The 25,662-nt window shown below is 46.6% G+C and overlaps 1 protein-coding gene across 4 annotated transcripts in view; it reads left to right on the top strand.

The window, feature by feature from the left end:
* Positions 1 to 25,662, top strand: part of LOC135898079 (gamma-aminobutyric acid receptor alpha-like) — a 67,506-nt gene that overhangs the window by 21,570 nt on the left and 20,274 nt on the right. Inside the window, exons 2-3 of one of the 4 annotated variants that reach the window (XM_070536594.1) lie at positions 1,546 to 1,720; positions 25,425 to 25,479. The exons of 1 other annotated variant lie outside the window; for it this stretch is intronic. The gene's annotated coding sequence lies outside the window, so the exon portion shown is untranslated. The remainder of the gene's footprint in view (positions 1 to 1,545; positions 1,721 to 25,424; positions 25,480 to 25,662) is intronic. 2 more of the 4 variants (XM_065426823.1, XM_070536595.1) reach the window with 2 other exon arrangements.

Here is a 25,662-nt window from a genome sequence, read left to right as displayed (position 1 = left end):
TATCTTAAGGCAGCGTTAAATAAATATGTAGTTGGACAGAAAATAGCTTGTTGACTCAGTGAAGCCCCGTGACTGAGATTGTCGTTGGGTAACCAACGCTATTTTAGGTGACTCAATTTAGCACATGACATAAACAAATCAATATATTTCTTTGGCGTTAATATGTAGCTGCCGATTCGGCAATCACGGGTATTACGTCTAAATTTTCAATCGCGACACAGATGGCTACGTCATATCGGAGCACAGACTTTATGTTTGTGTGGTTCTGAGTTGACTTTTTGTTTTAGTGCTATTAAATTATCTTTTTTCATGTCTGTGGACTTTTATATTTGCATAACTCTATGTAACAATTAGTAGTCTGCGCTCATTAAAAGCGCCGACATCTCCTAAGCATCATATAATAAAATAATAAAAAGAATACATTTAGAAGGCGCACCACTTAGAGAGTGGTCTCGGGCTTGAAGCAAGCCTTCTTTTTTTAAACCGCAGAAATTGGAGGTGGTGCTCAGGTGGTATTACAAACCACTGAGGCGAGGGTCAATCGCCCGTTGCCATTGTCACCAGCCACACGCCAAATGAGTAGAATTCGAACAGAAAGTTAAAATTGTTCCGCCTAACAGAAGCTGCTTCAAAATAGAATATACACCTCCACATAAAAAAAAAAAGAAGTGAAACAGACATTGCGAGCTCTGGACGCGTGTTGGTCGATGAAACAGGAGCCAAGAAATAACAATACAATCCCTAATTTCATTTTCACAGTGGAAGTTTGCTTAGCTTAAATGCTGGAAAATACTTCTAAACGTGGCTGATACGATTCTTTTTAATTTACGCTGTGACGTTACATTTCATTCAATAGATTTACCGACCGCTAAATTACCTTTGGTGATGCCGCCTTTGTGTGGAGCGCTGGCGAGGGGTTACGAAAGTTAAGATCGAGCTCTGACAGTGAAAAGGTTTGATAGCGATAGATGTAGTAAGACCTGATTAAATAAATCAGCCTAGGTGATTATTTGTTCCCGGTCAGGTTTAAAGGGGATGCCAAAGAAGCATCGTCATCGTCATCATCATCATCAACGTCGTCGTCATGAAACCGCCGACGTTTACGTTGCCTTTTTCATCGTTCAGTCTCTTACATTTCATTATCTTTGCTTTCCTTCTGTTTGATGATGCCTAGCTTCGTCGCTGATCCAGTTTGGGCAATTCATGTACCGCGATTTTGTCAAAAGGTGGAGGACACTCTAGACTCCGTTTATAGAAGTGCGATATTTGTATTTTTGTTACAGAGCTACATAGCTGCAAAAGTGACGTTTGAGCTCTCTCAACGCTTTACAAGTTTGTCGACACCTATCGTGGTGGCGTAGTGGCTTTGGCGTGGCGCTGCCCCCCCCCCCCCCCCCCCCCCACCGCCCCCGGCCCATAGCGCCAATTCCTCAAGAGCCTTCTTTCCTCGCATTTTTGGGACAATTTTATTCTTTTCTTATTGCCTTAGTCGCGCTCCAACTCTACCAAGAACCTCGAACGTTGCATTCTTTTTTTTTTTCGCAGAGGTTAAAGGACGCAGGCGCATCCAGGCCAATCAATCTGGAGGCAGCGTTCGCTCGAGCACGAAATCGAGTTCCTAAACCTCTTACCGGCAACGCACTGTCGCACGCAGTTCTGACGAGTCAAGACGTTCAGCGAGGAACCGGAAGTGGGCTATCATTTCGCTCCACGGCCAAGTGTATATCAGCGCATTTCTCCTAGCACGATGCACTCGTCGCGCACCTGTGTCTATAGCTAAAGGGTCGGTTCGTTAAAAGGATAGGCGGAGGCACCGACCTTGGACAGCCGGCTATGCCTGCTCTGCTTTGGTGGGTGTGTAGGGAGAGAGAGAGAGAGAGAGAGAGAGAGAGAGAGAGAGAGAGAGAGAGAGAGAGAGAGAGAGAGAGAGAGAGAAATTCAAAGGAAGGACAGGGTAGTTAGCCAGATATCTCCGGTTGGCTGCCCTGACACTGGGCGTAAAAGAATTGGTCGTGTAGGTTAAGGATCTTTCGTAAAACCGATCTAGATGACATGAAAAAAAAAAAGGTTAGAATAGGGGCTTCGCAAACTTTTTCATCTTGGCGAGGTCTTATTACGTGACAAACAGTGCCCACGGACTGAACAGAAAAGGGAGGGGACAAATAGAAAGGGTGTGTTTGCCGCTCACCTAACGCTGGAGTCTGTGGAGTCTCAGGCGTTTTGGAACGAAGCTAACGGTTTCGAAGCAAACGTTTGACAGCCTGGCAGGCACTCTAAAGTTGTAAACGACAGATTTCTAATCGTCGTGGAAAGCTCGTGATCAGTGTATTATATTAGCAGTAATTTATGTAACCAAATATACTAAAAAGAACAAACAAACAATAAAACGAGAATTTGCATTCATAACGTTAAGAGATATAAAGACTGCAGTACGGTTTACGGTATGCATGCGGTATAGATAGAAATCTAGCAGAAATGAAAATGAGGGTGCGGAGATGAGCAGGATGTGTAATGTATAGATCAGGTAGCTAACCATAGGTTTACTAGAGTAGCAAAATAGGTGTCAAGGGAGAGAAAGTGCACTCGAAGGTGGATGATAATTAAATAGTACATCAAGATTAGGAAATTTGCATGTGTAGCTGTAATCGTGCTGCCGTTATTAAGTCGTCATCGTGCCTCGCTGAATTCGCATCGTCATTTGTGAAAAATTATTGCTTATAAAACAGCTTATGTGCGAGATGTCATCTGAGATCATCGGGAGAGGCCTTAGTAAGCATAAGTAAGCTGATGACGATAACGGCGCCTCAGGTGGGAAAGAAAGCTGAGACGAGGACGAAGACACGGAAACTATTTTAAACGTGAAATGTAAGGAAACGGTTCCAACATAGTGGTTGGTAGCCATAGCAAAGAAAGCTGAGGAAGTATCGGACAGGTTTTGCGTATCTGCATGGCAGTATAAGGAGAATTCCAACGTTTGCTGGTCACGCGGTGCGTAGAAGCTTGAGAAAAAAAAAGAAGTGAACAACGACTCTGTGGGAATTTTACTCCACAGGCTCCTGCCAGGTACATTTCCCTTTATTTAAGGTTGTTCTAAAACGATTGCAGGGTTGCCCAAAACCTTGGAGCAGTTCGCGAAGCAGGAGGTAGACTGCTCTAGGGGTTCTCTCTTGGAAGTGTCCCCCAGCGTTTCTCCGTTCACTTCAGGTTAACGCCAAGCCTTGTGGCCGTCTACGGCCATACCGCTGCAGGGGTTTCAACGCTCGGTAGTGTTCGCACCCTCGGCTGCTTTACGCAGATTGTGAAGTGCTCGCAGAGCCAGTGGGTGGAACTTTTGCTGTGAGCCAAGGCGAATTGCGTGCTGCAAAATTAAACGGATGCTCTTGACGTTAAAGGAAAATTTGTGCTAAGGCAAGCTTCGGGCAGGCATCTGCAACATAGTATGGTTCCGCGCTCAGCGATCGGTTGTAAAGTCAAGGAAACGCTCGGTCATGTGAGACTGTATGGATGCGCTGTGTTTTGAAAATGTTTCGCTGCTGTCGTTCTCAGTATCGTAAACACAGGCGTGCATTCCCTCAAGCCAATATCACGTGCCAGCTTTTGCGTAGTACTCTGCTTGAATTTCTGAACACGCAGAAATACACGAATGTGAATAGAGATTTTCTGCGCAGCATTCGCCTAAGCAATGTTGTCGCATGACTGATAACGAAGGTCCACAAACTGAGGACATCGGTCGCATAGTTTGGTGGTTTTCGAACTTTGAACACTTACGGACGCTTTGAAGAGTAAGGCCACAATCACTAAAGACGTGTTCGTTTGCAGCCGGTAGGGTTGCGTCATGTACAGTGCTCAGTGATTCAAACGTGGTACTAGGAGGGCATGGTTTCAGGCACTTTTTGAGCTCTTGTGGGCGCTGGGGACACCGAGCTGATGCACTGTGTTATACAATGAAAGCGAGAGCCTTTGTGACGCATTGTGACTACATTTGGCCTCCAGCAATCACCTAACGCTCACAGGTGGCGCAAAAAAGTGCCGGCCCCCAAGGGGTCAAATTATGGCGTTTTAATCACTGACCACTGTACTTCCTAGGTTACTCGTATTGCTAGAATTATGAGGAACTTAATGATGAATGCCGAAAAAAAAAAGACCATGCTACGCTCCCGAAGTCGAAGTAGGCGTACTCGTACAATGTTTTCAGCGTTATTTGTCTCTGGTTTTACATGAATGGATGTGCAGAACGCAGGTACACACCCGTCGCGACTACGGGGATGGCGAGGGGGCCCTTGAACACGTGCTGTGTGAACGTCCTCGCTGCAGCGTGCAGGGATAATTGTTAGCGACTGCACCAGCTCACGTTGGTCGTTGACCATTCTCAGAACAAACCATTTTGGAATGCCGACCTGACAAGCCATCGCAGCACAGGGCGATGATGACATTTCTACAGTCCTTAAAAACAAAAAACCTGCGTGAATGGCTCATAACTGGTATTCATTCTGATCGTGTTCTGTAGTAATGTACACGTTTTTCTGTCTGTTTAAATAGAACAATCATTCTAGCTTTACTTACTCTTTCATTCAGTGTAGGGTAGTGAACCAGAGTTTCTGTTCGGGTTGACCTGCTTTTCTTTCTTCTTTTCTTCGTTTCTCTCCCCTCTCTCTGCAGTCTCTACTGCAGGTGTTTAAGATGAAAGGGGGAGAAAAAGACTTGCGAAAATTTAGTGTGCTAAAACACAGCGCAGACAATACACTGCTGAGGGGGGGCATAGAAGGGCAGACTTCTAAGCAAGGCTCCTATCTGTAGGCCCCTGGCACCGACTCGACCTCCCTAAGGCCTCGGAAAACTGTGGTTGGCAAAAGCAAACAAGCGAAGGCTGAAGTGAGGAGGTGGCGCGGTGCTCCGGCTTTAGCTCCGGCGGACTCAGTGCGGATCGAACGGTAGCGACGTCCCGCTGGTAGGGCGGCTTCGGCTGCTTCGTTGGCTGCGGCCTCGTCTGAGCGGTGAAGGAGAAAGAAAGAAAGAAAGAAAGAAAGAAAGAAAGAAAGAAAGAAAGAAAGAAAGAAAGAAAGAAAGAAAGAAAGAAAGTGGAGAGAAAAGCATCCTTGGATCGTGGCAACAAAGACGTGCCATTAGACTGGCAAACATTGAGGAAACCTGGACGTTGCAAGCACGGGTCAGGTGTGCCTGCGGTACGGTTTAGGAGCTTTTTTGGACCGAAAAGATCGTTTCTTTTGTCGGTGTACGAAACGTAAGGACGCGCAGAGGGCGAAGGGGTCACCGCGTGTTTCGGTAGCCATAATAAGTGGTTGCGTGGTCGAGAAACTTCAACGTTCTATGGATTCAGGCCCAATGCATCGGACAATGTTTCTTTCTCGCCGGCGTCACGGTTAGGGTTTGCGTTAGTTGGTCGAGAACGCTCAGCAAGAAAGTGTGTTCAGCGTTTAAGGAGAAGGAAACAGTTTCTTTTAGTCGGTGCACGAGTTGTGAGAGAGCATAAAGAGCGAGCGGTCAACGTCTGTTCACGTAGCCATAATCATCTCTAGATTTCAGTCGAAGCATCTGGCATTCTTGCCCTTCATTGTCATGACTCCTGTTTATGTTAGTTGTTTTAAAATGTTGACCGATATAGATACATAGATAGATAGAGCGAGAGAGTGAGAAAGAAAGAGAGAGAGAGAGAGGGGAAGGAGGAGGGGAGAGAGACTTGTCTTCAAATCATACTGTCTGGTTTTTTTCAGGGCTCGTCTACCTCACCATCACTGCCTTCGGCTGCTCAGAACAAACTCGAAAGTGTGAAGTGCGGCAGCGAGGATGCCGCACTTCACACAATATGGATAACGTATCTCGACTGAAGTTGAACGTATCATGCCCGAATGCCACGCGAAGTGAATTTTATTCGCAGTGCCTCGATCGCAGTTACTTTCTATTGTAAGCACGTCAGTTCTGTCATATTAGAGTTACTGCCGTCAAATTATTGCACACTTTCTTCCGGTGCTTTGGATATATGTTGATTACCGCACACAGCTCTCAAGAGCCGTACGTCATAGCTGTGAAACATTGCCGCCTTAGCTAGCGAGGGAACACCACTAAAGAGAGCATGGCTTCTGACGAAAGAGGGAAGAGGCATAAAGGAAGAAACACCCCTGACAGCGATTATCGCATGCCTAATGCGGCTGCACCTCACAAGTCAGAAGAACGATCCCACATGGTAACGATGTTAGTCCTCAGTACATGTAAGGATGGAGAAGTTAGGGCGTGGCTGCTTCCTCGAAGAGCGCGCAGTGAAGAAGAGAAACGCATTGCGTGAATGATCGGTCGTAAGTGCTGAAGCAGCGAAAACAGTAGAGCTCCATTCCCGGCTCCCGCTATTGCTCGCACGCATTTCAGGAGCAAGGGCTACGGCTGACACGCGTTGTCGAGCACGCATGAGTGCATATATAGGCTTGAACGGCGGTGTAGCAGTCAAACGGAACGAACGGTATCTTCAAGCATGCTTACTTTTCTCATATTCAGCTGGTTTCAGTGCTCTCGTGGAAAGATTGTACTGCGACACCGAGGTTGTTTTCGTTCCTATACGGTGCACTGGTGAAATGCATTTGCGAATGACCGAAAGCCACAGGGGCTTAGTACACGGCCACTTGAATTTCCGAGCTCGCTTCTGACGGTACCAGTACGTCGTTGTGAACGCCTACTACCCCCTCCCCCTTTTCCCTTCGCCTCTACCTCCTTTCGCTATCTGGCATTACGCGAGCACGGCATGCTTTTGAAGCTTTCTTAGCGCGGTCTCGACAGCCGGTTGTTGTCAGAGGAACTCATATCGAGCTCATGGCTAAGCCATAAATCTCGCTTTTCATATTTTTAAAATATATTCGACCATTTGCACCGCTTCCTGTGCATCGTGGGCCTTGTAAACAGACCCCGAAGGTCATGTTCTCGTAGTCTATCGTGTTTATATTATTGGCCCTTCACACTAAATGACCTTCATTTTCTTATTCGTTTACTTTTGCTCCCAGCGCAGAATAAACCGGCCAGCTTGACATTGCTTCTAAATAAAGATTCCCGCCTTCTCGTTGTTCTTCCTTCAAGGCCACTTCACGTGGAGCGAACATCATTTTACAAATGCACTGAATATTCGCAGGATTCCGATTCACGCGTAGAAAGTAGGTGAGCCAGAAGAATTGCGTTTAACGCATTGCATTGAGATGTGTAATAAAAGGAAGGAAGAAATAAAGAAGCAATAAAGAAAGGAAGGAGAAGAAGTAAAGAAAGGGGTTATCATGCGTTCTACCGAAGAACGCTATCGTAACCTTCGAGGCTCCATGTGCCCTCGTGAACAGCGCTGTTGAACGACAATATTGTCTTACGTCAACAAATCCACAGATGCCAAAATTATACAAGCCTGCTTACTATTGATTGATGGGATCTAGCAGCCCAAAGCAATATTTGCGTTAGAGTGGAGACGGCTTATCGGAGAGCTACGGATTAGTTTTGACCTTGAGTGGCTTACGTAATGTCCACCTAAAACTAAGCAGGCATCGCTATTTTTCCACTCTGTCCCTATCTGAATGCTGGAAATCGAACCCGCGACGTCGGGCTTACTAACGCGGGCAGGAGCATCTCTTACCAAAATACATACAGGGTCCTTATAACGTAAAACTGTTCCAATATGTTTTTATTCCAATCTCCTGACGTCAAACTTGCGTGACCGCCGACGCAAGCATCAGGCGGTGACCTGCAGGGTTGTGTGAAAAGACCAATAAAACGCTCTCCTCGTTTATAGAAGGTCACTTTTGTTTGCTTTAAAAACGAATAACATTGCCTGCAGTGAGAACCTTGTGTTATCTAATTGGTTGACAAGAGGCGAGGAGCACGCTCAAGACGAGAGTAATTCGATGGGGCTGAGCGAAGTGCACTGAAAATCGATAACCGGTTCAAGAGAGTGGTGCCGGCGTCTGCGATTGGTCCGCTTTCCCTTACTTGGCTTGAGGTGGCTAGTCGAAAATCGCGGCGGCATGCAACGGAAGGTTAAGAATTCCGCTAAAACGGATTCTCAGCAAATAAGAGTTGTCAGAACGAGGTCATAAACGTGCCGAAAGTGCTTGAAAGTGTTACACGGCCACGCAAAAGCGTTTATTGTACGCAAATAAACCCACGCTCTCCCGGCAGGTGCGGCTAGCCAGTGCCTGAGCGATCGGCGGCAGCCATCTTTTGTTACTTTCGGAACGGGGCAGCCTGCGGCTATTCAGAAAAAAAAAATAAATCAGTTGTGTTCGGCATATTAATGCATCTTTAACGCTTACACGTCACTTCGACGCGGTGTGTTTTCGCGCTCTTGTGACGTCGCGTGACGGGCAGGTGAAGTGGGTGCAGCCCGAAAACTTTTGACCAAGCCGAGGGTTAATGGCTAAAAGGCGTCGAAGTAGAAATAATAATTTTTTTGTTCAGTCCAATGATGCATAATCAGTGTGTTCGCGTCATAGCAGATGGAGAGCTATCGCGTTTTTCGTGACGTCGCGTGACCGTTTTTGACGAAGTATTTGACCAATCGCCGAGGGCTGATTGCAGAATCGGAATAGAAAAATTTGGGATAGCTTTACGTTATAAGCACCCCAGATATCAAAAACAGAGCATGATAAAGATTTGTTCTTGGTTGAGGCCTTTCAACAAAGTCGAGCGTAATCAAAAGGAAATAGGAAATTCTGGGAAGGTTGCATTCTATGCTGAAATTCTGGGCCGTGCGATGACGTATCCTTACAGCTTTAAGCTCTGAAACCTTTAATAACCTTCTTTACTGAAGGTGACATTGTATCTGTGTGTTAACATCTCGTATGTTCTTGCGTTTACTTGTTATGTGGCAGCATTCTGTGTGGATTACAGATTAATTTGTGTGCTGTTTTGTTTTGTATATTTAGTGCAGTTGTGTAAGCATGTTTACAAAATTTGCTTTACTGCCGGTTCGTTTGTATGGTTTTTCATATCACCTCCTGTTATCATCCGTTGCTGTCACCTTTACTATCATCAGAAAATCTATTGTTTTTGGAGAAGCCGGCGACACAACAGATGCCGACATTTCCAATGCCATCAGAATAAATCGCTTCCCACTCAATCGCGAGGTTCTGTCAAGTGTTTCAACAACAACGCCAGTATCAAACAGTGTGATCCAAACAATGGCTTTTAAACATCGCTGAGGTCGCCAACCGTAAATGTGAATTCAGTGAACCGTGGTCTATGTCATCATTGTGAGTAGTCTACGCTCAAGGAACCGGCCACGTGAACCTGCTTTATGCACCTCAACGCAATATAAGCTTGAAAGAGTGGACCGTTTCGTCCCGTCGCTTTAAAAGCGCGATATTTATGGCGCAGAGGGACCGAGGGGTGCGTCGCTTAAACCTGGCGTATTCTGGCACATGAAGTCACTCCTCGAGTCCCGCCTAATAACTTTCCCATGGAGCTTCGGGCGGTCAGCACGAGCTGCTATAATGTAGCGCTCGGCCGTTTCACAAACTTTAATGAAAACGGCTGGAGAGAACAGCGAAGTGAACGGTCGTTTTAATCCGGGAAGTCAGGTGCGTCGATTCTTGTACAACCCGCGCGACAGTCTGATGAGCAAAATGCACACCGCCACTCCGCTAAATTACTCTGCAATGGCCGGGATTAGCGAAAGGCTGCATGGCGCGCCACATTTGTCTGACGTGGATCCCGCTCTGTTGCAGCCGCAGATTAAAGAAGAAAACGAAAGAAAGGAAGAATGAAAGAAAGTAATAAGCAAACGTTTGCGGATAACGGAACAAAAAGTGATCGAGAGTCAATCGCTGTGGCACGCGTGCTTTGGTGGCCGATAGCAAAAGAAGAGGCGTCGATTCGCGGTTTCACGGCGATGATAACAAAGTTGGACGTGGGTGAGTTATTGGACGCGATGAGATGCGATACAGGGTCGACACTGTCTGCCGGTCTCTGCTTCGTTCTGCTTCGATTCTTCGAGCTTTACGCTGTAAATAACCAGCTTAGGTCGTTTTCATTGCGTTACAGTTCTCAGTGCAGATACCGATAGTGACTGCTTATAGTGTACACGGACATTGCTCAAGCCTTTTGGCGATGACATGGTATTACCGTTTTCTTATTATAGTAATTTTTTCTTGTTTTATCATTGCTTTCTGTGTTTTTGCGCGTAATGTCTTCTGAGCAATGAATATTTAGGACAGCTGGCTCTGAAGTACAGCCTGTCTTCTCATTTCAACATCGTATGAGAACGACATAATGCATCTCGGTCTGTAATCCCAGTGCCATGCCTCAAGAAAAGAGCGCTGAGAATATTAAATAATGCGCGCCGTGAGATCAAGGTGTGCGGTCTTTGTCAAAACTACGTAGGCCATTTAGCGTGTGATCGACCGGATACGATCGCCCGGTTCCGCCGCACGAGGGTACATGGGCTGCGGAGGGGCTTTGGAGGCATCTTCCAGTGAAGTGGGCTGCGTGTATTCGCGCTGCAGTACTTACGGAGACCGTTTATTCTTGTCTTTAAGTTAAAATAATTTAGTCTGAAATAAAGCGTAAACCCGCGTCAACAAAACGAAACATCCAATTGGATGTCCCAACTGCATTGCTCTCCTCGAGGTAAATAAATGGCAGAAGCCTGCGGGACGCCAAGGAACTGTGGGGCCAATGCGGCGATGAGACGAAGTATACTTCCTGCTATAAAATATGAGCAGTGCAGCCAAGGCTGCGGGTCGCGTTGGCTAACGAGGAACAAGAAATGACAAACAGAGCTTTTACATGGTGCACCTTTAGTCTCCTTCCTCCGTGACATGCGGTCAGTTTTCCTTCCCGATTCTCTTAAACGAGGTGCATAGTTTCCGCTGCACACGATGTCAGATACGATAAGGTGCAGCATAAGTAAGGAATAAGGCTACGTCATGTTTCTGAAGGCACAGAGGAAGACAAAAGCCAGAACACGCCTACATTGAGGAAACAAGAACCAAGAACACCGTAGTTAAACAAATACGCAATCAGTAGTCTTCAGTGCTTGTAAACCTATTTCCAGCTTCGGGCTTTTACTAAGTAATGTCTCTTCTCCGTCCTTTCTTGTAAGCGACTGTATTACAAGCAGTTACACAACAGCTGCCTTCGTATTATCGCCGATCAATGAGAAGAAGGGGTACTGGCTGGGAAAGGCAAGCAATTCAGTGAGATGGAATACACGCGAGTGGGAAGTCGTGGTCTTACGAGAGCACTGCTTCGGCTAACCGTATTTCAAAACATCAAGACGCAAATGAGACTTCGGCACACAAAAGCGGACACATCTACTGTCTCTCCGTGAGTCCCTTAACCACGATTTTTTTTTACAATGCCATGCCGACCAGTTCAACGGTGCACAGTTTTAGCTAATAGTTAGACAAACAACGTCGAGAATTGTGATGGAGTGATGAATTCACTATCCAACTCCGTGCCGAGAAAGGCGAAGGTCTCTTTTATTACGGCAGCGATGATGATGATGGCGGACTGGCACGTCTGCCATCGCGGCACATGCCGTCGTTGACAGCGTGAAGAGAGAGAGAGACAGAGGAAAGGGGAAAGGCAGGTGGGTTAACCAGAGGGTAAGATCCGGTTTGCTACCCTACGCTGAGGAGAGAGGGAAGGGGGAGGTAAAGTGATAACAAAGTAGAGATAAAGCGTGAAAAATTCTGCACAATCTCCGCCCACTAGACCACACTGCACTGCCCTCTGTGCCTCCGTGATCCAATACATACTTCCCGAGAGACGCCGATATTGAAAGAAGTTCGTCTTTCACTGTGACGTCATGGAAACGAGAAATTGCTGTTGTGTCTACTGTCTTCGTGTACGCGCTTAAGTATTTCACATTCCATTGCAGTTTTGACATTGAGTAGTAGATCTCTATAGTCATGCTGTGGGTGAAAAATTAGAGATTAATTTCTCGGTTTTTACGTGGGGAAACCACGATACAATTATAGAATTATATGGCATGCCTTAGCGGGGGACTCCAGATTATTTTCCACCACTTGGGGTTCTGCAACGTGACCCAAATTTAAGCGCACGAGCGTATTTCTTGCATTTCACCCGTATGGAAATGTGGCTACGGCGGTCGGGGGTTGAACCCGCGACATTGAGCTCAGCAGCACAACGCCATAGCGGCGGGTAGTGCGTGTGTGTGTATGCGTTTGTGTGCGAGTGTGTGCGCCTGTGAATGTGTGTGTGTGTGTGCGTGTGTGCGTGGAACTCGTCGTTTCCTTGTCCGGAACATCGGGCGGGCGTAGTCTGTCTTGCATGCGGAATGAGACAGTGGACAACAATGCGTAAATAAAGAAGAAATGACGCACGAAAGTTCGGCATGCAAGATGACGACAAGCGAATGCATCTCCCGCTCGCCCATTCATTGCCAGGGGTAGAACGGTGCGTGCCCAAAGGGCACACCCCGTACAAACTTGCTGCTGGCCCATCGTCAAAATAGTTTCGTTAACGTAGTCTTCGGCATCGGCTGAGTAAACGGGACCGGTCTGGTTTGAGGCAACGCATCGCATGATACGGAGCAGTTTGTCATAGAGAGCGGCAATCCCGTAAGAAGATAAAAAAAAAGGGAAAAAGGCTCCCTAGACAAGCATGGCGAGCAGCCAGAAGAAGCATGCGTTTCTCGAGGGCGGCCACACAATGGCGGGGGGGGGGGGGGGGGCTAAAATGTCGCGGTCGTACTCTGAGATGCACGATGGTTCGCGCTATGCCCGCGTCGCTGTGGCGGCTTCGTTCAAAAAAGGCCGCGCCCCTTTGCGTGTTGCGCCTCTCTGTGACCTGCCGCACGAGAATGCTGCACAATTAATAAAAGGCTGGGTCACTTTACGCACTCTTTGTGAGATAATAAAAAATGACAAAGAAAAACGCGAAAGTGCGAAGTCGATCGAAAGTTCGCTCGTCCTTGCGATCCGTTTTATACTATATAGAGCGCGGTGCAGAAAAAGAGCGGGGGGCTCAAATAAGTGGAAACTCGTGTTTCGCCCCTACAATCGATCTTGTATTCGACATTGTGAAGTGATTAGATCGCGTTGTGGCAGCGGGAACCCCTTCTCGCTCTTCCTTATTCCACACCCTCAAACCTCTGCCTCCTACTTCCCCCCTCTCTTCCCTTCTCCTGCATGCACACGCTTTTCTGTCAACGTCTCTGAAGGGGTTTCGCTCGCGCAAGCAGGCGAACCAAAAATTTGAGGCTGCAGCAATATTGCGCGAAAGACAGTCTAAATCGAATACTAAGTGATGAGGACGTCGGAAATGGGGGAACAGTGGGGAAACGATAACCAGAGAACGAAGAGAAATGCAGTACTCAACGAAAAAAAGCTCACCTTCGTTATTTGCTTTAATTTGTGGGAAGCGAGATGTAGGGAAGAAATGCTGCTTTCCTGAATTTTGCGATTTCTTTGGATGACCTCGAAGGTTAAGGCAGGATGCAATGGCTGAATTGCACAGGTTTCTTGTTGCGCGTTTTTCTTTTGTTTTCTCAACCGTACTATAACTTCGAGCGAGCGTTGGCAGGTTTTTGGACTGCGGAAGAATTTCTGTAGAAGATGGAACGACGGCAACCTTAGGTAAACGTAAGAAAGCACGTATCACGATTACGCGACGGTCAAGTCAGTTCGCGAAGAAATACATTCGAGCACACGATAATACAATTTCGCAAAATAATCTTCTGCAAAATAATGTTCGGTAAGTGCACACTACTTATAGGAAAAACACAGAGCGACAGAAGTGTTGTCTTTATTGCGTACGGTCTATCGTGGTGTCACGTGTAGAATTATCGATGGAAGGCGCCTGATAAACTCTTCCCAGTGAAACGTTTTGGGACTTCGGCCTCGGGTATGTAAGGTGCACGGATTTCGCTTACTCTGAAGCCTCGCCTTTCATTTTGCTCGAAGTGGGAAATGTGATCGTAATACTAAAGGGGCTGTTTCACCTTCGTTCTACGCATGATTAGGTATTTATGATGTATCAATAGAACCAAGCTGCAGAAATTTAGTTGTTCACCTGGCAGGATATTACTGCCGGTGACATATAGAGCGACAGCGCGCAATCTAGTATTTAGTGGGTTGAGGGAGGCGATGAAATGGGCTTGCCGGTGTTGACTCCTATTAAACTGCGTCGAGTGGCACTAATCACGATAGGTGGCACAAACAGACACACAGCACAGGACGAGCGATTGCGCTCTCCCGTCCCGTGTGGTATGTCCGCTTGTGTCATGTAAGCAGGCCGCAGGCGGTCATGCTCAGACTCCTACAAACGAACTCCTACCCAAATCCGGCGTCCCTTAACAGCATATGAACTATACCAGACCACTTCCCAATCATTTTATAAGCGACAACAGAGCATAAACAACACTGAAGCCATTACTATTACTAATGCCCGAGTGCGCGAACACTCTAGAGCCAGCACTGCAGTATGTTAACATTGCCGGCGGTGATTGGCATTAGCCTTAGCTTCGTTCACAGTCCAGTGTTTCATTTTGCCGTAGTGGCAGCGACTACGACAGCCGACGTCCGTTGCGTCATAGCGGTTGCGCAGGGGTACCACAAGCAGCGGAGACGAAGGGGAGGAGGAGCGGTACGCGTAGCAACAGCAATGGCGATTATGTAAGCAGCATCTAGCAGGAGCGAGAGAAAAAGAAGTGGGCGAGAGGAAAAGAGGAACGGCAGTGGGAACGGAGACAAGCGGAGGCACCGAAGAAAAGCGCGAGGCCGTGCAGGCAGAACGTACGCGTGCATTGATTGACTGATTTTATTTTTGCTGTGGCATTGGAAATGTTGGCAACAATATACGTCGCCGGGTTCTCCGCGACATTAAATAGTTGCATGGATGAAAGGTGGGCGCCAGATCTTGCGCACCTCGAGACTTCGTACACTCGACTGGAAGACCTTCCCTGTGTTTTTATTTTATCAGGGACATATTTGGCGCAGAAACCAAGGGGTTGCAATTGCCGGCAATGGCTACCAGGGTACCCACGCTGGCGCAAACATCACCACCACCACATCCCTGTACTGCGCTGAATGGAGATATTTAAGATTTCTTTGAGACACCGGTCTCAACGAGCCTCTTTTGTTGAGCGTTAAGTGCTGTGTTTTGTGTATTTTGTGCATCTTTGTTGTGAAATGCGCACACCATATCATTATTCATCCTACCCATCTGGAGTAGCCTGCTAGGCATGCTGTCAGGCAAACCTCTTAACCATCCAATAGGTCTCTCTCTCTCTCTCAACACAGGAATAAAGCTTTAGGCTTATAGAGAGTGCCCACAACAGCCTATTGGCGCTTTAATATCGAATTTTATCGCCGTTCTTCTACTGGACAAGAAATTTAAAAGGTTAGAATAGACAGTGAGAATCAGCAATAAGCGCAGATTCATGGGAACTAAACATCAGATTTTATGAGGCGTTTCGAGGCAACGCAAAATCATGCAAACGCTTAAGTTACTATAATGAATATGTCACTGAGACGGATGCTTCTACAAGCACATGACACAGCTGTCGGTGTAGAGAGATAGACAGAGAGACCAATAGGAACAGGGTGGCGTACCAGACGGACGTCCGGTTTGCTACCCAGCATAATGTTAGGGGAACGGGACGATATTTATTTGCGAGGCGCTGTAAGGTATCTGCATAAGTTATTGCAAATCTTCAGTGAATGTGCTTTGTGATGCGATTGTCAGTTAGCGTTTAATGCAGTGATAAGTTAGTATTTGTGGCGCGGCTTTATTACCTTTGCTCTCAGAAGGGCTACGAAGAAGGCCGTGACCAAATGACCGTTTGTGCACTATTTATTTCTATACGTGCCAAGTATTCACCTTCCTGGCGCACAATGCATTCTGCTTTCCAAACCGCGATCACGCGTACTTATGCACCCCACCCTCCCTCCTATCTTTCGTGAGGTGTGGTGTTCGTCCCCGTCGAACTCATTAATAACCTATTGCCGCCATTCTTGCGCGCTGCAAGCCAGTGTGGTTGAATTTCTCGAGTCCACGCGGTTATATCGTGGGGCGGTGACGAGATCCACTTTGAAAATACCTCCGCTTCATTTGAAACTAAGCATCTTTCTCTCACATGCGGCAAGTAAATCTTTTCGTAGAGAATTAAGCAACGGCATTCTCGTATAATGCGCAAGCAAACGTCCTAAAAGCTTGTCCTTCGTGCGGATTCTACATGCCCCTCTGAATTCCGCAAAATTTCTGAAAAGCATACTTCAAATTTCACGAGCGCGTTCCATCTCAATACGTATATGGCGCGCTCAATGCGCTCATATTCGTGCACCGGAAGCTGTTTCATTTTTCCCGCGCAGCACCACATCAAATTTTCTTGAGTGAAGTGCACTTCAGTCCACGAGACGGGATGCCACAGATCGGAACTGCAAACAACTACTGTGTTCGACAAATTTTATTCGCGCAACGTACAAACGGCACTTCGCGCGGGTTTAGCGAACACGAATCGCGGAACGCTTCTCGGCGACGGCTACAGTTGCACCGAGACTTCGGAGAAAAACGCAGATTGGCAGGCGTGTGTCATGGAGACTAACCGGGTTGGAGGAGGGGGGACGAAGGTAAACTTTCTACGCCGAAGCTGGAGTGCAGGGGGCGCTGCGAAACACGATAGCGCTATTTCGTCTCGGTCATCGTTGAAGAAGAAAGAAAGAAAGAAAGAAAGAGAGAGAGAGAGAGAGAGAGAGAGAGAGAGGCTCGAGGGAGCCTGGCAGGGACCGCTGTCTATTCGGGAGAAGCTCCTCTCCGGCGGAAGCCTGGCGAGGGGAACGGCGGTTGTGGACGCCCTCGACGTCACGCCGTCCCGGTGACGACACTCACTCGGGCCGCATTGCCAATTGGGTTATGTTGGCCGAGCGCGCGCTTCCCTAATGCTCGCGCACACGGTTTCCTGCGTTGGGTGGCGCGGGTGCGTATTTGCGCTTCAGTCCGTGGTCGCTGCCGGCGCGCGGGGCAAACTTGGCCATCGGGGGAACGCCGGGAAACGACGGCGCAGAAAGGAACGACGAATTCCTTCGTCTGCGCGCGTCGAACACGGCGTCTGTCTTGAGTGTGCGCGGCACGCAAGTATGCGCGCACACACACTAGCACGCGGGCGCAAATGCTCGTCCAAATATGAGGACTTTAACCCGTCCGCGTCTTCTGCACTTCGTTTTAGCTGAGCCCCCGAGACACCGACTGGCCCATTAGCGGGCAGCCTTCGTAAGCGGCGAGATTTGCACTTGGGCCGAAGGACGGTGCGGTCGATGGGGGGAAGTAGCTATATACGCATAGATGGAGACGGTCTTCCTCGCGTTGCGAAGGGATATTGCCCGATATTAACGTAAAAACCTAAACGCATGACGTGGCTTCGATCGTCTAGAAAGGTGAGAGAGATAGAGATCCCTTATACGGAGAATGTGGGGAGGTTAACCAGGCTTAGCCCAGTTGGCGGGTAACCTGCGCCGAAGAACGGGAAGAGGGGTCGGAGATACCAATGACGACATGTCGGGGCCCTTGCAGGTGGGTGCGAAAGCAAATAGCGTTCCCAAAATTCCCCCTTGCTGAGCTCACTCAAGACGTTGCGAGCCGTCTTTGAAATATGTACTGGATGAATGAACAAAAAACACGATGAATCCGAAAGAGAGCGCCTACGACATTAAGAATGCTGTCGCCGCGATAATATTCGTTGCGGTACAATAGAGATATTAAAGAAGATCGAATGTGTAATGTACACTTTAAATAGTGTTTCTTTTTCTATATAGCGTGCGCCTTTGTAGATCTGACTTGGAACATATATACATATGGAATCAGCATGGAATCGTGAAAGTTTGGCTTCAAGAAGGTAGAAGGATGGCGCGCTTTACATCGCGGTACACAGAAGATTAAGCAGACGAAGTGCGGAAAGCGGACCGCAAGAACTCTATCCCATGGCGATGCAGTAGCGATATGTTAGTGGCACTTTCACCTGAAACTCGCTATGGCACTTGAATTTGTCGGAGACATTCAACAGGTCACCAACAAAATCACAAGCAAGCTTCTCCTCAAAGATACAGCCGAAACTTGAGTTGTCGCTATGTGCAAACAAAACGGTGGCTGATTGTTTTTCAAGCGTCAAATTGGTCGTAGATTGTTACTTGTGAACTGTTCCCTATAAGAAGCTGTTCGGTGACTTCATATTTCCCGGTGTGACGATGCTAGAAGAGACCCATGGTGCACCCATCCAAAATATTTATTTTGCTCTTGAGCAGTTTGAAAATGTCTAAGATATGGTAGTCTGCGCCCCCTGCTGGGCTACCGGAAAAAAATATAAATTTGTTCCTGCGTTTTCTTAATCTCATTCTTTGCTTTCCTATCTTCCGCTGGTATCGAGATGCTGACTCGTCGTTGCTGCTTCGTGGTTCCAGCGTCCGCTCTGCCACCTTCTGTTTGTAGATACCAGTTTATTTCTTTCCATCTGTGATGCCGCCCTTGATTTTTTACCCCGTCCCATTCATTCGATCTTTCAACCCGTTCTTGAAAGATTCCATTTCACGCTCGGCTTGGGCTCCGAGAGAAGGTACCCAACGTGAAAGATACTGAAATAGAGATAGGAATTTCTGGCCGGGAGATCGAGCGCATGAAATCGAAGTAGCCATCTAAGTAGCACGTATTGGGGTGCACGTTGTAGAGCGCATACACTATACAAAATGCTTGTGAATGGCTGAAATATTATGCGGTGAAAAGAAATGAAGCGCCCATCGATTCACTCTTGGTTATTGAGAAGTCTGTAGCATGGAACGGAATGCCCAAGAAGAAGGGAGAAAAAAAAAACAAATAAAGAAAGAGAGAAAGAAAGGTAGAAAGGAACAGGGGAGCGATGCGACAAACCTATCGAATACAATTCATCCCAGTGGCACGGTATGCGCGTTCCTTCTTCAACGTGAAGATATCACCTTCTCGGAAGTTCTGTGGGACGCTTGCTATCCTGGCGGTGCTATCCTGACGCTGGTGGTGTAAAGCGTTCGCAGGAAGTCACCACGTGCCATTGCCACGCTTTCTTACCAAATAAATTTAATGTGTGGCAGAGTTCTACGCACTGGAGCCGCTGAGAAAAGCGCTTGCCAGATTTTGATCTGTTAAAAAACGCACAAACAGGAGGAGAAGAGCACTGTTTGCGTCTAACCATGATAGAGATCAAGCAGAGTGGTGCACTGACAATTGACATCAACACCACAAACTGCTCCAAGTAAACGTCAACAAATAATGCGACGAGCGATCCAATTATACTGGGGCCCCCAGAGAGCAACGCCGGCAGGCGTCTGAGCAGCTGCACGTGCGAAGGTGGGATATTAACGGCACCAAGCACGGATTGCTTAAAGCATTTGTAGTTAAGCTCAATATACCCAACGGACACGAATACCCCCCACTCTATAGGAGGCTGCATTCGGTATCTGAAAGATGCAACCGCTTCATCTGTGTTGGATTACGTGGCTTTTGCAGCACACCCGGCACAACCTGTTTCGGACACCACGATCTTCACATAATTAATGCGAAAGCGTTATACGGCTGATGAAGCGGAAAATCCGACGGCGTGACCGGAAATGGCACAAAACGTCACGTGGTCATAGATACGCGCTCGCGCCACTACTCGCGCTTTCGTCGTCGGCGTCTTCCGCAGCTGGCTCCGGTGCCGCTCATCATGCCAGCATTCCCATAATGCCCCTCCCTCTGCGAAGGCGCTGACGGCACTAGGCCACTGCCAATCGGTGCGGTGATTTCGGTGAGCTTGGTCGTGCGCTCCGATGGACGAACCTTCGACGTATGTGGTACAGAAAGTCACGTGTTCACAAAGACAGGCCTCGCCGGTGGCCCGTCTATATATACTCATGGCTCTTAAGCCAGACTTCCAGGATGATAAAGGTTACTGCAAAAGAAATGACTCAAGCACGCGCGTGAGTAATCGGAAAGTACAAGTTTACTTCCGTGACATTGCATGAGTGGGTTAAAATGTTTGGAAACGTGAAAACAATACCATTACTCTTCGTAAAACGAGTCGTCATCGGAGAGAAGTCGCAATGTTCTTGCATTCATCCACGTAGGGATACCCACGCGCCCTTGAGTATTTTGGGGTGCTGTGATCTTCACACTACCCTTGAGCAGCAGTGCGTTGTAGATGTTTTGTTGGGTAACACTGCCGGAAACTGCTGGACTGAGATTAAAAATATAGGAAAAAAGTCGAAATTTATCTACAATGAAGATTAATTTGATAGACGTAAGTCTGCGAGATAAAATACATTTGGCAGTAGATGCAGGTAGATGATATTTCGATTCTCATTACGCAGAATAAACAGCGTTCGGCAAGTCTTGAATGCATATGGGTATAATAACCGATCGAGGATGACCGAGAAGCGGATAGCGTAATGAAATGAGGCAATTTGCAGGCGTAGTATGGGGTCAGCTGGCGCCCGACACGAGTAATAGGAGACAGCTGGAAGATGCCTTCGTTCTGCAGTGGACAGAAAATAGGCTGATGATTATGATGATACTTCATGGTAAAAGAATGGCTCCCAAAGGAAAGGAAGTACTGTCGAGGAGAGATAGAGAGTCAGAGAGAGAGAGAGGGAGAGATACATTTTTTAATGAATACTGAAGACGTTAGGCTTTCCATGCGCGTAGCATACTACACCTGAGGACGAGGAGGACATTTGAAATAAATAATTCATACGCGTTATACAAACGCATATGGTAACAAGTATATAGAACGTTTGATCCAGGCCAATTTCTCTGAGAAAATGTCAGAGCTATGAGCTAAAAGGGAGGACGGTGGCAAACCGGATGAAGCGACGAGATTGCGAAATTTGCGGGCGTACGGAGCGACTGGTTTGAGCAGGACAGGGTTAACTGGAAATGTCTGGGCCTTTGTGGTGCCGTGAACTTAATTGGGCTTGTGATGATGGATGATGATGACCGCTTTCGTTGGGGCTGACGCCCTTCCTTGGTGTGGGCAGGCTGTCTCAAACACTGTGCGTCGTGCGCAGGAGGTGCCCTTTACGCGGTGTGCACATTACGCGTTCTCCACACTTGCCTGCTCGTCGCGTGTGCTCCAACTGACTCGTCACAGCTTTCTCGCGTGTGCTTTCGTGATTTCTTAGCGCTTGGTTACGCGACGAGCAGGAGGCCGCGGGATCGAATCCCGGCCACGGCGGCCGCATTTCGATGGGGGCGAAATGCGAAAACACCCGTGTGCTTAGATTTAGGTGCATGTTAAAGATCCCCGGGTGGTCGAAATTTCCGGAGTCCTCCACTACGGCGTGCCTCGTAATCAGAAAGTGGTTTTGGCACGTGAAGCCCCATAATTTAATATTTTTTTTTGTTACGCGGTGATTCGGGAGGACCTATACACGTAAATGTTGTCAGCAATGAGCCGTACGGGCGGCGCTTATCATATAAAGAAGTGTCCTACGTTGGTGTTACAAGTAAATAATCTCCTCTCACTTCGTAATAATCTAAAATAGAATCTTTAAAGGAAAGGACCCACATATATTAGCAATACTAACGAAGAGGACGGGATATAACAGGATTGAACAGCAGGTTTCCCACAATACTGGCCAAAGCATGAATCGAGCAGCCTTGTTTTGTATAGATTCCAACATGTTATTAAGATAGGTATAATGAGGGTTCCAGATCACTGACGCGTATTCTATCACAGGCCTGATTAGCATGTTGAATGCGTAAAGTTTTGTATCCTGGTTGTCTTGGTGTAGTCGGCGTTTAAGAAGACCAAGTTTTTTTAAGGCTTTGGTAGTAATCAGTTCAATATGAATGCTCCTGGATAAATTAGAGCTAAAATTCACACCCATGTATTTTACCGATGCTGCAGTTTTAATGATAGTATTATTAACTGTGTAGGCATTAGGACTCGTGTTAGCAGCGGAAGTAAACTTGTGATGTTTAGTTTTGTCTGCGTTAATTACCATTTGCCACCTGCCGCACCAATGAGTTTGCTCATCAAGTTTAGTCTGGGGAAGAATGATGTCGCAAGTGCTCGGTATTACTACATCAATTACACAGTCGTCTGCAAATAGTTGTATTGTTGATGTTATGTTCGACATGATGTCATTAATATATATTAAGAAAAGCAGTGGACCCAGCACCGAACCCTGGGGTACTCCTGAAGCAACACCTGTACGTCTCGATAAGAAGCTCCCTAGCTTAACTGAAAGCGGTTTGTTAGAAATGCGTTGATCCACTGCGTAGTACGTTGATCCAGCTGTAAGTTTCATATCTTTATCATCAGGTGGTTATGAGGCACGCGATCAAAGGCTTTAGAGAAATCAATAATGATGAAGTCAATGTAGAAGGAAGAGTCGATTGCTTGGTGAAGGTCCGTTATCAACTAAAAAATCTGTGTCTGACACGATAAATGTTTGCGCAAGCCATCTTGGTTGTTATGAAGCAAGTTGTTTTGGTTAAGATGAGTCATAATGTTAGTGTATAATATGTGTTCGAGTACCTTGCAACATATCGATGTTAGTGAAATTGGCCCGTAATTATTAGGAACGGATCTGTCACCAGATTTAAATACCTGGATTACATAAGCGGACCCCCAATCTTCTGGCACACATGTATCGAGTGACTGTTGGAAAATGAGAGATAGCAGGAAAGCTGTGTGTTGGCAGGTAGATTTTAACAGTTTCGTGTTGATACCATTGGGTCCTGGGCTAGTGTGGTGAGGTAAGAGTAGGAGATTACTATAGATAACAATTCAATAGTTATTCAGTTAATATTCAGAACTGCAGATAGATTCCGAGTAGCTGTACATCAATCAATTCGGCTCATCCGTTTTACCCTCGTTCATGTTGTCCACTTCTCTTCCCTTGCGTTCGTGTCTGCACGCCTTACCCCTTATTTGCATTATGAATTCTTACCAACCAGGTAGAGAGAGAGAATAAATTGTGTTCGCTGGAAAAAGGCGGAACAACGAACACAACTGGAACGCAAGTGTCTCAAAAATATTAGGAAATAGCCGAATTGAGCAACAGAAAGCTGACCTGGTTGGTAAGAATATATATATATATATATATATATATATATATATATATATATATATATATATATATATACATATATATATATATACACATATATATATATATATATATATATATATATATATATATATATATATATATATATATATATATATATATATATATATATATATAACTATAACTATATATATATAACTATATATATATATATAACTATAACTATATATATATATATATATATATATATATATATATATATATATATATATATATATATATAGTTAAGGGAGGAACTCGAGAAATTTCATCTTTTTCGAGATGGGAGTAGTTGTTACATACAAAGTCGCTTCTAAAGCCAAAGCTATGGATAGAACTGCACGCATGAGAAAATTACGCAGTATCATGCCTCTAATATGCCTTCATGGGCTGCGCAGCAGCTTTTCAGTGAAGAACGCTACGTATAATGACTCTTGCCTTGAGTCGATGAATAGCGAGAGCTATATAGTTGCCGAGAACTACGAGTGTGCTCAAGAATGCGCGGCCCGTTGACCCTGTGTCAAGCGCTGCTCTGCGAGGCTTTTTATACTTTGCGGCAAAAGACACCGGCGGCCTTTTAAGAGTCTCCTAATTGGCGCTGTACTTTCCCTGCGTCCTCAAGTTTCGATCGCCGTGCATGAGACTGGAAGAGCAGTCGGTGTACCGCGCTTCGTTTATGCTATGAGCGCCGCTTTGAAGGCGATGCTTTTAGCAAGACGGGGCTTCCTTTCTAGACAGTATTGCGATAGCATACTATCGGTCTATATGCGAGGTAGAGAATTTGCAGGCAGGCTAACTCGCCTTTGAATTGGGTCAAGTTTCGAGCGCAGAACGTCGCAAATAGGTGCCCGCTAGTAAAAGTTATGGATTACTGAAGAAACAGGGAGAGAAATGAAAACAGATGCGACAAGATACGGGATAATATGAGGAGACGAAGAAAATATATGTGAAACATCGTCGCTATGGCAACCCTGTGTAAGTAAAAGAGAATTGCGGGAAAATTTAATGTTACGCCTTCACATGTGGGCAGTTCCATAGGCAAGTGTAACATCGCAGATACATTGGAAATATGCACTCTTGCGAACGAGCAGCATACAAAAAAAAAAAACGTGGGGTTTAGTGCGATTATTTAGGGCTTTAACATTGGCATCAGTGAAGATATGCTTGGTCGCCAATAGTGACGTCACGAAAGTGACTTCATTGAGTGGAAATACGTTTCGAATGAATGCGGTAACGAACGAGCAGGTTAGGTTACTCTTGCGTCACTCCACAAAGGTGTCTCACGGCAGGAACGCGTATCGACCACATTAAATACCGACCTAACTGCTCCAGCACTACTGCGCTGGAGCAAAAGCATAGGGGCTTCGAGAAGGAGGCATTTGCCGTCTCCTTGACGCAGCGCGACTCTGGAGTACGTTCATCTTCTTGCGAAGGCATAGATGTGTCACACGTTTAGAGCTGTGGCTCCCCGCCGGAGCCATCGCCGCGCGCCATTTGTCCGTGCCTTGGGGCTACTTAAGCGAATTGTTCTTGCGATGAGGAACGATTCCTCACGCCTCTCGCAGGGCGGAGTAGCTGGACGATTCCGGATAGCAGCTTCTCTAGGCAAACGCACTCACAAAAATTAAGATTATCCAGACTGAAACAATCAGTCTAAACCAGGCCATTAAGGCAGAGGGAGACGGAGGAGGAGAAGAACGGGGGGTGAGGCGATTTATACCAGCGTTTATACCGTGAAGAGAAATTCTCAGTAAAGTCAACTAGATGAACGCATTTCAACTTGACGTGTTGCCAGATAAATGGGACTGAAAAAAATATATTTAAGAAGCGTTTTAACTTATAGTCGCAGTTTCTTTATATGAATGGGAAGCACTGGCAAAAGAAGTCCGGATATGTAAAAAATGCCCTTGTCAATGATGTCGCGTTTACATATTGTCGACGTTCCTAAGTTTCTTGCGCTGAGTCTTCGCTGCAACATATCAATGACCAAGAAAGCGCAAACTGTAACAATTGAGGATGCGTGACAACGACGCGAGAACGAGCTTTAAAAACAAGAGGCAAGGAAGAGCCTGCTTCGAAGCAGTCTTCGCGCAGCGAGTTTCAGGCGTTGACAGCGCCAATTAGAGTGGCTCTCAAAGCGGCGTAGGAGCGGCGCGCTTCGAGACAAGAGCTGCTCGCTCGTAATTGAGAGAACAAACAATGCTAATTGGAAGAAACCCTGTGATTGTTTCGTCTTCCTTCACGAAGAGGAAATCAGAGTTTTCTGCTTGGCACTGCTGAGTTACCGATAACAACATGTAACGACACGCCCCTTTCCGCTTACTCAATCAGTCTTGCTTTTTTTTTTCTTGCTCTCTCTAGCTTGGGGAGCGTCACTTCAATCTGCTCGAAGCTGCGGCAACTGCGTGTGATTCGGGTGAGGATTATGACTGATACTTTATGTCCAGGAACTTTAAGTGAAAGGTTTGGAAAGAAACACGCAACGAACCTTTGGCCACGTAAGGACAGGTTAACTTGTCGCGGGAGTGCAGCTGTTCCCCCCCTTCCCCCCCCCCCCCCCCAATGCAGGGTAGTAAACCAGAATCTCATCCGGTTAACG

Source organism: Dermacentor albipictus, chromosome 3, assembly GCF_038994185.2.
Source record: "Dermacentor albipictus isolate Rhodes 1998 colony chromosome 3, USDA_Dalb.pri_finalv2, whole genome shotgun sequence".
In the NCBI taxonomy this organism is placed as follows: Eukaryota; Metazoa; Arthropoda; class Arachnida; order Ixodida; family Ixodidae; genus Dermacentor; species Dermacentor albipictus.
Note: the sequence above shows the minus strand (reverse complement) of the source record. Positions and strands in the feature narration are given on the sequence as shown.